The sequence below is a fragment of the Pinus tabuliformis genome, chromosome 6, assembly GCF_031772625.1.
Source record: "Pinus tabuliformis cultivar Carrire ecotype Pingquan chromosome 6, CPIR1, whole genome shotgun sequence".
In the NCBI taxonomy this organism is placed as follows: domain Eukaryota; kingdom Viridiplantae; phylum Streptophyta; class Pinopsida; order Pinales; family Pinaceae; genus Pinus; species Pinus tabuliformis.
In genome coordinates, this window is record NC_142292.1 from 2,089,515,966 (window position 1) to 2,089,528,670 (window position 12,705).

The following is a 12,705-nucleotide window of genomic DNA, read 5'->3' on the forward strand; positions in this document are numbered from 1 at the left end:
TTTATGTATCGTGTTATATCGTCTATGTTCAGCAATGTTTAGAGTCTTATAAGAAGCCAAATCACAGATGGAGGTCTATTGAGAACTGAGAACATGAACATTTGTGCAAATTGCCAACTTCTTGGCAAGATTTTCAAGGCTATGGCCTTGCTGTAACTTTTTGTTCCTTTTTGTATAATAATAGAAGTAGACAGATTGAGAAAAAAAAAAACGAACATAGACTATAAATAGTAGCACTCAAATTTTGAGAAATTTTAAAGTGCTTAAGACAATTTGTCTAGATAAATATTGTACTATCCTAGCTGCAACCTTATTTTAATACAAAAATACATGTTAAAAAAAATTGTAACTTACTATAACAAGGATGATTTCGTCAAATTGCCACTTGAAATTTGCTAAATTGATGATATTTTAGAGTTTGTGCCTTTCATTTGAACTCACCTTGCCAAAATATTTGACGTGTGTAAATGTGCTCATTGACAAGTTTACAAGGCAAAAGGGGTGCAAAAATGAAAGCAAATTGTAAAACTCTCACCCCATGTTTTTCAATCTTACCTTTTGCACATATTCAAGGGATGTGAATGTTTTTTGAAGACTACTAAATCTCATATGCGGAAGTTAAAATCTAAAATGCATGAATGATACACATGACTGAAATCAATATACCAAGAAATAATAAGACAATAAACATGACATTATATTTCAACCGAATTGCAATATTAATTGACAAGGAATGAGAAACATGAAGGATTATTTTGACTTCAATGGTCGTTGCCACATCAGTTGCATATTTTTAGGCATTTGGTGCAAAAGTTATTTTACGGCTTTTCAGCATTGTATGAGAGTTAGTGTTGGTTTGAATAAAGAATCTATGTTGTTACACTGCATAATGCATCCAAAATAAGTATGTAATGAAAGTTTCACTTATCATTCACGGGATTATGGTGAGAGGGAAGAAAGCACCACCACCAGATCAAAGATGCTTTCATTTAGCAAAACCACAAATCCCTTGTGTCAACGCTTCCTTATCATGGATGTTTACTACTTATATGAGGAGATCAAACCTATATGAAGGAAACTAAAGGGGAGAATTGTATGCATATAATGAGGATGTTCATTCAAGGATCTTTGGCTTCCCGTTTTAATGGTCAACATGGTTTATTGCCCCTAATAGATTTAAAAGAAACATACTTCCCAAGATGTCAAAGGATCATACCAGGAAGAGTTCAAACACCAAAACTTCAAGAGAGTTGACTCAAATTTTACACCATTAATAAACTTGAGACCAAAGATCACAGTGCAAAAAAGTTCCAAGGTATAATGATATGAAGCATGACAGAGCATTGTTGTATATAACTTGCATACTGAAAAGGAAATGGACACCTAAAGGAAGGTTATAGAATCAAGAAGCAAGGGAAAAGACCGAACAACCTCCAGCAAATAATACCAAACCAAGGAGAATGGGCTGAAGTTGATCTTAAGGAAGAAAAAGTTTCAATTTCAAGGAAGAAGACGGGCTAAAATCTGCAAATCACTAGAATGTAATGCATAAGGCAAGCCAGTTTACACTGCTGCCCAAAGTCACAAGGCCTTTGTTTGGCTTGCAGGCACAAGGAAACAAATTGTTGATTGAAAGACGAGATATTGAGTAATATCGAATATATTTTCATTAAAAAACTATCTCATCATCCACTTTGGGATAAAGACAAAACTATATAAGGCTAGAAAGACAAGTGAGCTAGGAAGGCCAATATTCAGGGAATTATAAAGCGAAGAGTCATTGGCAAATCTTACAGGTAGTACCATTGCAATGTTGTACATGGTCTTTCTTTTAGCATTGTAAGTTTTTTTCTTATGTTATTGTTAACCAGTTTTTGATGCTCTTGCAAGACTAGACTTGGTCATGGACTATTCCTGTCTTGCCTAGCACTCTTGGTGCATGTGAGTTGTAACATTGTATCATGTAGACTATTCTCTCTACTCACTTCTCTTTTGCCTGCTAACATGAGTCATGACCATTGGTTATTCACTTGCATTTAGTAATAGATTATTCTTGTTTATGCTGTGACTAACTTGTTTCATTTCAAGGTGTCGATTCTATGACGGGAGTTTTCCCAGCAATCAAAATCAAGTGTTCTTGGCCTCATGAGGAAGATGACAGGGTTTCACATAGGTTCATTTCTCCTCCCTATCAGTTGTATTACCAACCTTAATTACTGCTGTGAAGATTAGTTAGATGCATTTCATATTGTATTATGCAATACATGGTTAGCTACATTTCATTTTTCACGCCCAAATTACTGCAAGTTTGAAACATCCCTGAGAATAGAATAGAATGAATTTTTTTTAAAACATACACGAGATCAATGATTTATATAGGACAGGATTTACAGTTTGATTCAACCAGTTTTTCCGGATCTAAAGCATCAAAACACGTTACGAAGAAACATCTCAAAAAGTAAATGATATTACAAATTAGGATACCCCTAAGGCGGGTTTAAAGAGTCGGGCAAACTACTTAGCTGAATGACCCCACATGAGGAATCAACATAAACCTGACAGATTGCCTCTGAACTTTGAAGTGCATCATTCGCTGCCCTTTCTGCAGATTCTTCCGACTGGCTACATCAGACTGGCAGATCAGGGACAAACACAAAACGAAGAACAATACAGAGAATTAAGAGAATGAATCAAGTCAAACAGAAACTACGAATAAATGATGGAATAGCTTTGAAAAGTTCACTCAGAATGTGGTATAAGAAAGCAAAGTTTATTGCGTTTGCTTGAGCTGTTTGACAAGATTGGCAGAGGACACTGAAAAGGTTGGTTACAAATTCCTTGCTGACATGGAAACATAAACCTGGCAACAATAAGTCCTTGGAGCCTCCCCACTGTGTTGTCATCTACTAATCTGGGTGACGGAAGGTAACCTGAAGATAGAGCCAGCACAGAAGCCACTGCTTAGTTCTATGTACTTGGTGTTGAAACTGAAATGTTACCTAAGTCCATATCTGAATGTGATAGAAAGATGTGTTATTATACACGGTGCAACCAGCGGTCGTGCGTAACGCATCTCCCAAAGCTGTAACATCTTATCCAAAAAGAACAGCTTAGGTGTGAAGCATATGTGAGAAAGTGACTAAAGCATCTTCACAGCTGTAACATTTGACTGTAAAATGAAAGTATAAACTATGATAAGATGATACATTGGCTACATGCTGTCGCAGTTGACTCACTAAAAAAATTAATCAGAATACTATAAGTGTAATGAGTAATCTAACAACATAAGATAAGCAAAGTCTTCGAATAATAAGCAAAGTAAGAACAATTACAAAAATTTCAAGCAATCTCTTGCAAGTGATTAATCCAGTGAGCATTCATTCAAAACCTCAAGAACATGATGCCATGCTAATGCGGCTAATTTTTTTTGCTATCTTTTCACATCACAAAGTCATGACGCCAGATGCAAGTCCTGGGCGATTGTTAGCGGAGACACAGCTTGGAATAGTAGCTGATCCCTCAAGGATCCTGGAATAGTAGCTGATCCCTCAAGGGTCATGCCTAAAAACGAATTTAACCAACCATAAAATAGTTACAACGACTCTGATCCCCGGATTGTCACATTGTTGCAACAGTTACCAATATGCATATAGGCTGATGTTCTCAGTTTTAAAATCGCTTTTTGCCAGGATTGCAAACATAGTTCTCCGGACTTTAGTTCAGAACGAATGAAAATGAGCAATAAAAATACGGAGACTTTACCCTGATGATGCACAACAGCAGTGAGGCTGAACTGATTTGGAACAACAATGGCCTGTGATGAATCGGATTGAGCATCGCATTCACCATTGGAGCAAGTGACAGCATCAAAACTGTGGCATTTCTTCATTCAGAGTGACAGTACAGCCCTTTTAAAACTCTTATTCTTCTGTTTCAATACAGAATAAGCCCTTTGATAACACAAGACAGCCATAAAAAAATGTCTGAACGAAAACTCAGGCCACATAACCCCACACGCCTGCAGATAACAAAATCCCGATTGCCACAGCAAGAAATTGCTGAGCCTTGTCTCTCCGGATGTCCTGATCAACAAATCTGGATCCGGACACCCGGCCGTGTACAAATGCCTCTCAATATCTTCAACCGTAACACACTCATCAAAACTCTCGCCATTCTTTACAAATTCTAACCCCGAAACCCTCGACATGAAACCCTGGCAAGCCCCTTGAACAGCATGAACGATTTCATCCTTAGAAGTATACGCAATGCATACATTCAACACAGCTCTGTCATTCAGCTTCGTCATCATCGTAACCTTCTCGACAGTCCGCTGGACCCTATCAGGCAGAAGCCCTAGATTCCCCGGAAACTGCACGCGGACCCCAAACCGGTTCACCAAACTCTCCTTCTCCAGGAGGGATTCGAGCTTCCTCTGCAATAAATCCATGAGAACGTCCACTTCTTCCGCCGACCGCTTGAAATTCTCAATACTGAAAGCATAAACCGTGACGTATTTTACGCCCAATTCGTAACAGTCTTTGAGAGTCTGTATCAGTCTTTCGGCCCCGAATTCATGGCCGCTTTTCTTCTGAAGATTTCGCCTCTGGGCGAACCTCCTATTGCCGTCCATTATAACTGCAATGTGGTGGGGAATGGGACCGGCAACGAGTATCCAGAGCAACATACGCCGTATCGAAGTTTGTATTGCAATTGCCAGCCATGAAAACCAATTGCGACTTTCACTTGGTGCTTTCATATCTGTTTTCTGACAATTTGATAAATATAGATCCAATATCAATGTTAGCTACTAAATGTGCCTAACAAAGTTTAAAATAGAGATCCAATATAAATGTTCGCTAGGTACTAAGTATGCCCAACAAAATTTACTGAAAGAATCACATCCCTTCAATCCAATGCAATGTGTAGAGAAAAATGCCCTGTATAATAGAATCGTACAGTCCAGTCCATTTCCATTTATAAGTTTACGGGAGACCACCGACTTGGCCCACAGTTTTGTTTGACGGAAAGCGTTTTCTTTTAATACTTGCCCTCGGCCTTTCGAACCACTCGGAACTGAACACGTGTTTCTTCTATTTAACCAGTTAATCTGCTGCCACGGATCCCCTCGCCTGTCGCCTGTCAATCTTGCAGGTTGGCCGAGTCCTCGAGGCAGGAGACCGAGCGAATCACGGGGGAGGAAACCGAGGCAGGAGACAAAGAGAATCACGAGGGGAGGAAAGCTCAGCTCGTCATATACCGCACGAGTGAGGAAACGCCAATGCAGCGACCATCGATGGGACCAGGGTTTTAAACAAAGGAGTTGGTTTTATTACGGATTTTTAAAATTTTTGGTGTTGGAATTTGGTGGAAAATTTTGAAGTGAGACCAAGCGAATCACACGGAAGGAAATTGAGGCAGGAGATAAAGCGAGGGGAGGAAAGTTCAACGTGTCATATACCACACGAGTGAGGAAACACCAATGCACCAATCGCACGAGTGAGGAAACACCAATGCACCGATCATTGAAGGGACCATGGTTTTAAACAAAGGAGTTGGTTTTAGTAGGGCTTTTTGGACTTTTTGGTGTTGGAATCTGGTGGAAAATTTTGAAGTTAAATCTTGATTTGTGTTGTTTAAACTTGTTTTTTCATTGTATATATGGATTTAGCACCATGAAAAACCCTTAAGACACTTCGATTGTGCAAGGGTTACCCATCAAACTTGTGATTTCAATAAATTCCTGCCAGATTTTAGAGAAATTAGACCGGAAAAACCCACCGGAAAAGCTTTCAAAAAGTCGCACTAAAAACAACTTGGTTTTTTTTTATGGAGCATACAACAACAGGTGAGACTTTGCAAATCGATTCCAAAACACCAAACACCAATATAATTTATTACAATTTATTTTTAATATGAAGAAGAAGAAATAAATTATTTTAACGTCCATGAAACTAAAGATAGCCTGTGGGACAGATTTCTTCTTCATCTGCGTCATGTATTCGGCCCTTTTTTCTGTGAATCTTCAAAATAAATGCTCCCAGCTTCTCGACAAACCCCTCACTAAATAGATTATCCCAAGAGCTAGCTATCAGAGTATCTGCATAACTTTCCCTATTGTCTTTGAAGGCCTCACATTCTAAAATGAAATGTTTTTTTGTTTCCACTTTTCCGGAAGAACAAAAAATGCATACCCTTTCCTCCTACACTTCCTTTGGTCTTTTCCAGCGCCCTGTTTCACAACGGAGTTGATGAGAATTAGTCCTTAACTGAACAATAAGATTTTTGGCTCTCCAAGAGATATTGGCCTCTATGTATGCTTTTCGTTTATGATTATGAGTGGGATTAAACACTTCAATATAGTAATTTTTATTTCTTCCTAGCTCCTTATCCCAAGTACATTTGTGGAACTTTTCCATAACAAAAGCTTTTATCTCTTTGTTGTTTATGGGACACGCATTCAAGCAAATACCCCATTTATTAAACCATTTGTTATTTTGTTGCATCCAAGTTTTTTCGCTCTTGCACAATCTATCATTAAAGACAACCTTAGGCCATCTACCCTCTTCCATTTGCTCAATTTTTTTTAAATACCTTATGACTTGCATCATAGCAATTGCTTCAATAGGAGCAGTGCCTGTTTCACTTAACAAGATATCATAAGGAACTGCACTTTTAATCTTAAATTTGTTTGTAATCAAACGCTTCTAAATTTTCTCAATTTGTCTCCACTACATGTCAGACGTACTGCTAGCCCACAGTTCACAACCATAGAGAATCACCGGAATCACTAGAAGCCCAAAAAGAGTTTGGGTGGTTTTCTAGTCCCATAACTCTACGTCTCTACACCTATTTTGAAAAGCATAAAATGCTTTCCAAACCCCAAAGTTCTTTTCTTTCTACAACCATTCCAGCGTAGATTTTTGTTGAATTCAATTCTGAGGTATTTGTAATCCGCAGCTTCTTCCAGAATGTTGCCTTCAAAGTAAAACTCACACTGGTTATGTTTTCTTTTCTTAAAGAAGACCACTACTTTCGTTTTGTTGATATTTGTTGGACACCTAATCCTAATGGGTTAGTGTGGAAGTCGAATGGACAAAAGCAGTCCAAGAGACCTTGGGATCTGAAACCCAAGAGTCACATATTTGTACTATAAATGTATATCTGATGTTAATAAAAAATGAACTCACATGATTTATCTTTCCTATTCTTTGTTGTCCATGTGTGTTTAACATGGTATCAGAGCCGCTTGTTTTTCTGTGGCCTGTTATATGCATGTCAGTCCTGCACCTCTGCCCATAATCCTGTGTCTGAGCTGCCTTGAATAACGCTGATGTGGTCTTCATTATCTCTGTCACTGTGTACGTTTTTTGCTAATGTGCTACTCCTGACTGACATCTCTGTCCACTGCTCTCTGTCTGCCTGAAGGTCTGTCCATGAACGTTTGCTGCCTCTGCCATATGCGTTTTAAAACTTGCCGCCTTAGACCAACTTGGAAATCTGTGTAGATCCGTTGATGGTATATACGTTACCTCGGTCCCTCGGTTCCTTGTCAAGAAATCGCTAAATCGAGGGCCTGCTGTCACTGTTTTGAGGCTTCTGTTCAGTATGAAAGGTTATTTTCAGTACATTTTTGGAAACATGCCTTGAATGAGCTCCTTGGGACGTGCACTATGGTTTTTCAAGTTTTCCGAGACTAAATTTTGCGATTCCCATGTGAAAACGGTCATTTCGTACACATTTCCCGGGTTCTGGCACTCTATGTTGTGATTTCTGAGCTTTGCATGAAATATCCAGTGACATTGAAGGCCGAAAGAGCTCATGCATTCCAAACTTAGGGCGGGATATCAACCGGACAGTTACTTTCTCCTGATTTTCGGCGTCTGATGTCAAGTGCCTTTTCGGCACTGGTTACATTGTGTATAAAGTTTTTTTTTCCCTGGCCTAAGGCCGTGATTTGCCTCCTCGGCACTTGTTACGGTGATGTATAAGTTTTCTTCTAGCTAAAGGCTGCGATTTCAGTTGGAATATTAAAGGATGCTATCATACATGCCTTTTCCAGTAAATGCAGATGTGCATCGCGGAATTGAGCATTGATTACCTGGAGTTGTCTGAGGACTGCGGCCATGGTCTAGACTTCCCCTGCGTTAGCCTTCTGATACGCCTGGGGATCAACGAAATACTACCATGCTTCGCAAGTGATGGCTGAGTTAGAAACCTACTCCATTTCAAACTACAAAAGATTGTCTAACCTGCATAGGAGCCGGATTCCGTGAAAGGAGCATTCGAATTTCTGGTCTCTTAAAATACAGCCGGGTTCCGTGAAAGGAGCATCGGAATTTCTGGACTCCTGCATTATTGATTGGCCTGGCACTAAGGAAATATTGTTCTATGCAGACTGGTCTTGATTAGGATTTCTTATTGAAAAATTCTTTCATTGGTTATACAGAGTTTTGGCTATTTAGGTGATAATCGGCTTCGTGTTTGCTATTCGGCTTGCAAATCATATAATGCAGCTTGTGGTGCCCGTCTTGACTGTTGTACGTGACTCGTGGAGGAGACCGGGCTTGCCGTGAAGGAGGTAGCCTTCTGGGGTCTCGTTTCAAGAAATCTGGAAAGTTTTTCCGTGCCGGTGTTGTATCCCTTGTCTCTTTGATCATGACTGGTGGTTATCTTCATAGCATATTGCGCAGTTCTCATCATGAAAGTATATGAGGTTGAAAGCCATTTTGTGCGATGAGTGTTTATAATTGTAGATTTGGATCTCGGAAATTTCTTTGTGTATGACATTTCTGGTGTATTTTTTACATTAAGATACCGCCCATATATATATGCACATCTCATACGAAGCACACTGATATGTTTTCTCATTCGTATCATATTCATCAATACCTGCTGAGGTGCGCTTTTGTAAGCCAAGTTCATTAATATCTCCACACGAATTACTCAGCAAGTGTAAAGTTCCACCCGCTGTTACCTTATATGAAGTACAGGAATCAACAGAGATGTCAGGACGGAAACTCTGCCCGGAGTTGAACAGTGGCATAGATGCATCAAAATATGCATAGGCTATTCTCCATCTTCATGAGGGTTGCAACACAAACTTCAGTGATGTATTGATCTGTTTGGAGTTATTAGTTCATCAGTCTCTAATAATCTCTTGAATATTAGCTGTTCATCTGCTTCCAATCTCTGTTATTATTTGAGTTGATACATCAGAGGTATATGTAATCCATTCCTGTAGTTGAAGTTCGAATTTCAAAGAAGGAAGAAGTCATCTAGTTGTGCATCCATACAAAGCGTATCTTGGTATACCTGAGCATTTTAAGGGTGAAACATATCTCTTGTATCTGTGTTGGAAGGACTTTGAGCCTCTCATTCTTGCTGTGAAATTTCTACAGAATTTAAAGAACAGAATCTCTGAAAGTCTGGTGATATTTGTATAATTTTGACAGTTTCAAGATATCTCTGGTTGATTTTTCCCTTTAAGCTATAGGGCTCTCTTGTGCAACTTGAAGATATTTAGCAGCTTACATTTTTCTGTGGGATTTGGAGATTTTTAAGGTGTATAAAAATGGCTAAGCTTGAAAGAATATTAGAATTATTGAGAACTCTAATCATGTCCACTGCTAACAGCACAGTCAAAATTAACAAAGCCTCTCTTTCAGACATTCAAACATGTCTGCAATATGCACAAGAAAAGATAGAGTTTTTGCAGCTTGAATCACAACTGCAGCAGGAAGAATTACAACAGTGGAGTCATCATTCTGAACCTGTTTCTGTTCAGAACAATGAAACAGACTCCCATGAACAGCAAGTCAATAATGGTACAGTTCATTCAAATAAAGCAGCAGTTGTATATGCAGATGCAGAAACTCAGTCTGCACTTCCCAAGCCCATCATCAGACCTTGGGACCAGCTTGTCCACAACAAGCACAGAACTGGTCTTGGATATGACAAGGACTTGTCCTTTCATATTCCAGACTACTCAAAGTCCATTCAGTTTCAGAGTGCTGGATTCATTCATGACAGTTCACGTGCTCCTCATGATAGTTCAGCTTCAGCTGTTCCAGATTTTGCCCCTCTTCCACAGCAACAACAACAACAACAAAAACAACAGATCGTGAAATGCCAACACTGTGATCGAGTTGGTCATTTGAAAGATCACTGTTTTGATCTTCATCCATGTAAGCACTGTCATAAAACCACTCATTCTTCAAACAGATGCTTCAAAAACAAACGTCCTGCAAGAACAAAGATTCATCTTGGATGGATCGCTTCTTGGCAATGGGCATCAACAGCCAAGAAGATATTCCAAACACATATCAGAACTTGTTCCAGAATATTGAATAGTCTTGCAGTTGAGTTTTCTCCATCTTCTCACCTTGTATCTGATAGGGGGGGAAATGATGGTCATCTACAAGCTTCAAAGTCACATCAAGCGAGCCTGAGCCACAACCTGCCACACCAGTTTCAGAGTTGTAGCCAGAGACAAAGATGCCTGAACATGCCTTCAGCTGGCAATCTGGGACACTTCCTCTAGCAGAAGACTCCAGCTTCTTGCCAGTTTTGGAAGAGTTCCAAGAATCGCAGAGTTGTTGGTCATCCTTAAACCATCACAGATTAAGGACACTTCCTCTAGCAGAAGACTCCAACTTTGGAAGAGTTCCAGGAATTGCATTAAGCATTCCAGAGTTGTTGGTCATCCTTAAACCATCACAGATTGAGAACACTTCCTCTAGCAGAAAACTTCAGTTTCTTGCCAGTTTTGGAAGAGTTCCGGGAACTGCACTAAGCGTTCCAGTGTTGGTGGTCATCCTTAAACCGCCGCCCTTTATACCAACATTTCATAGAGCACATTCAGCCTAGTGCTGCCATGTATTTTTTGCACATTTTGTATTACAGCTCTTTTCTTGGACTCATACATAACCCTTCGGATTAAGGGGGGGAATGTTGGACACCTAATCCTAATGGGTTAGTGTGGAAGTCGAATGGACAAAAGCAGTCCAAGAGACCTTGGGATCTGAAACCCAAGAGTCACATATTTGTACTATAAATGTATATCTGATGTTAATAAAAAATGAACTCACATGATTTATCTTTCCTATTCTTTGTTGTCCATGTGTGTTTAACAATATTGACTTGCATCCCCACACTTCTACAAAAATGCTCAAGGGATAGTAAGTGCTCTTGCAAACCAAGAGCCGATTTAGTAATCAGAATAAGGTCATCTGCATACAAAAGAAGCCTTATAACAAACTTGCACAAATAAATACCATCACCCCCTTGCGAATTTAGCCACTCCTCAAGCTTGTCGATATATAAACCAAAAAGGGTAGGAGACAGTGGGCAACCTTGCTTGACCCCAATATCGCTTCTAAAACTTTCAGAAATGCCTGCTGAAGTTCTAATTTTGACTTTTACCTCTTCATACAACCTATGCACCGCTGCTCTCAAATGTTTAGGAACCCCAAGTTCCTCCATTCTGTGCCAAAGTTTATCCCTAGGAACCGAGTCAAACGCTTTTCTGAAATCAATAAAGCAACAAAAGACTTCTTCCTTTTTCTCCCAAACTTTTTCAATGATGTGCCTTAAAGTTATGCAATGATCAACCGTGGAATGTTTAGGTCTAAACCCTGCTTGCCCTTTAGCACGCTTATCTCTTTCTTCTGCCCACTTGCTAATTTTGTTTTCTAGCATGCTTTCAAATAGCTTTGCAAACAAAGGGTTTATCATGATGGTCCTATAATTTGAGGGATTATTGACGTCACTAGTTGTATGATGTTGTTGAAGATTTTTGTATTGTGAGGTGCAAGAATCTTTGAGTCACACGTTAAATATTCTGCTTGGAGTTCAGCTAAGCCTTTTGTTTTTCCAAGGCCCAACTTCTTGATACCCATCTCTACCTCTTGTACCGTGAAGAGTTCAGTATCAGCGCTGACCAAGGGGAGAGGGTCAACCTTGGGAACCTGCTCATAGAGTTGTCTTGCATAGTCAAACCATTTAGAAGCTATAATATTATTTCCAATTTATATCTTTTTTGGTTGGAGCTCCTTCCAAAATAATTTGGGATTATTTTTCCCAAGGAAGATTAGTTCTTCCCTCCTTGAAACCATGAAATCGACCTTTTTCTTGCTTAATAACTGCTTGTAAGATTTGAGCCTTATGTTATCCTTGTTTGACTCTTTCCACATTCTTCTTGCCTTTTTGCATTCCTCGTTAAACCAAGCATTAACCGGAAAGCAATTTGTTTTAGACTTCTTAATTTTTGTTCTTTTGCACTTTGCAAGTGTGCATTGAATTAAATGTGTTAATTCATGACTATGAAGGCTATGAATTGTAGTTTTCTCCTTCTCGAAGAGCCTCTTTAGCATCATTTTGAAGGTATTGCAATTTTCTGGGGTCAAAAGAATCCTGCCCCTGTGGGAGATTTTGTTGGACATGCTGAATTTTTGACTTTAATTGTTTCTTTCCAATCCAAGAGAAACATAAATAAATTGGTTTGTGACCTGATTTCAAATCCCACAGCTGATCTCCAACCAAAACTTCTTCCATTTTCTCACACAAACCATGCAAGCAAATTACATAATCGACCACACTTGCTCCATTGTAAGTATTGCAAGTGAAATGACCGAACTTTGCCCATCTAGTCAAGCCATTACAAATGACTAAATCAAAAGCCCCACATAGAATAAGAAATTGTTCACC

The 12,705-nt window shown here is 39.2% G+C and overlaps 1 pseudogene; it reads right to left on the reverse strand.

Moving 5' to 3' along the window:
• Window positions 1–3,285: 3,285 nt before the first annotated feature.
• Window positions 3,286–5,206, reverse strand: LOC149267595 (dehydrodolichyl diphosphate synthase CPT3 pseudogene; annotated as a pseudogene).
• Between the last annotated feature and the right edge of the window lie 7,499 nt (window positions 5,207–12,705).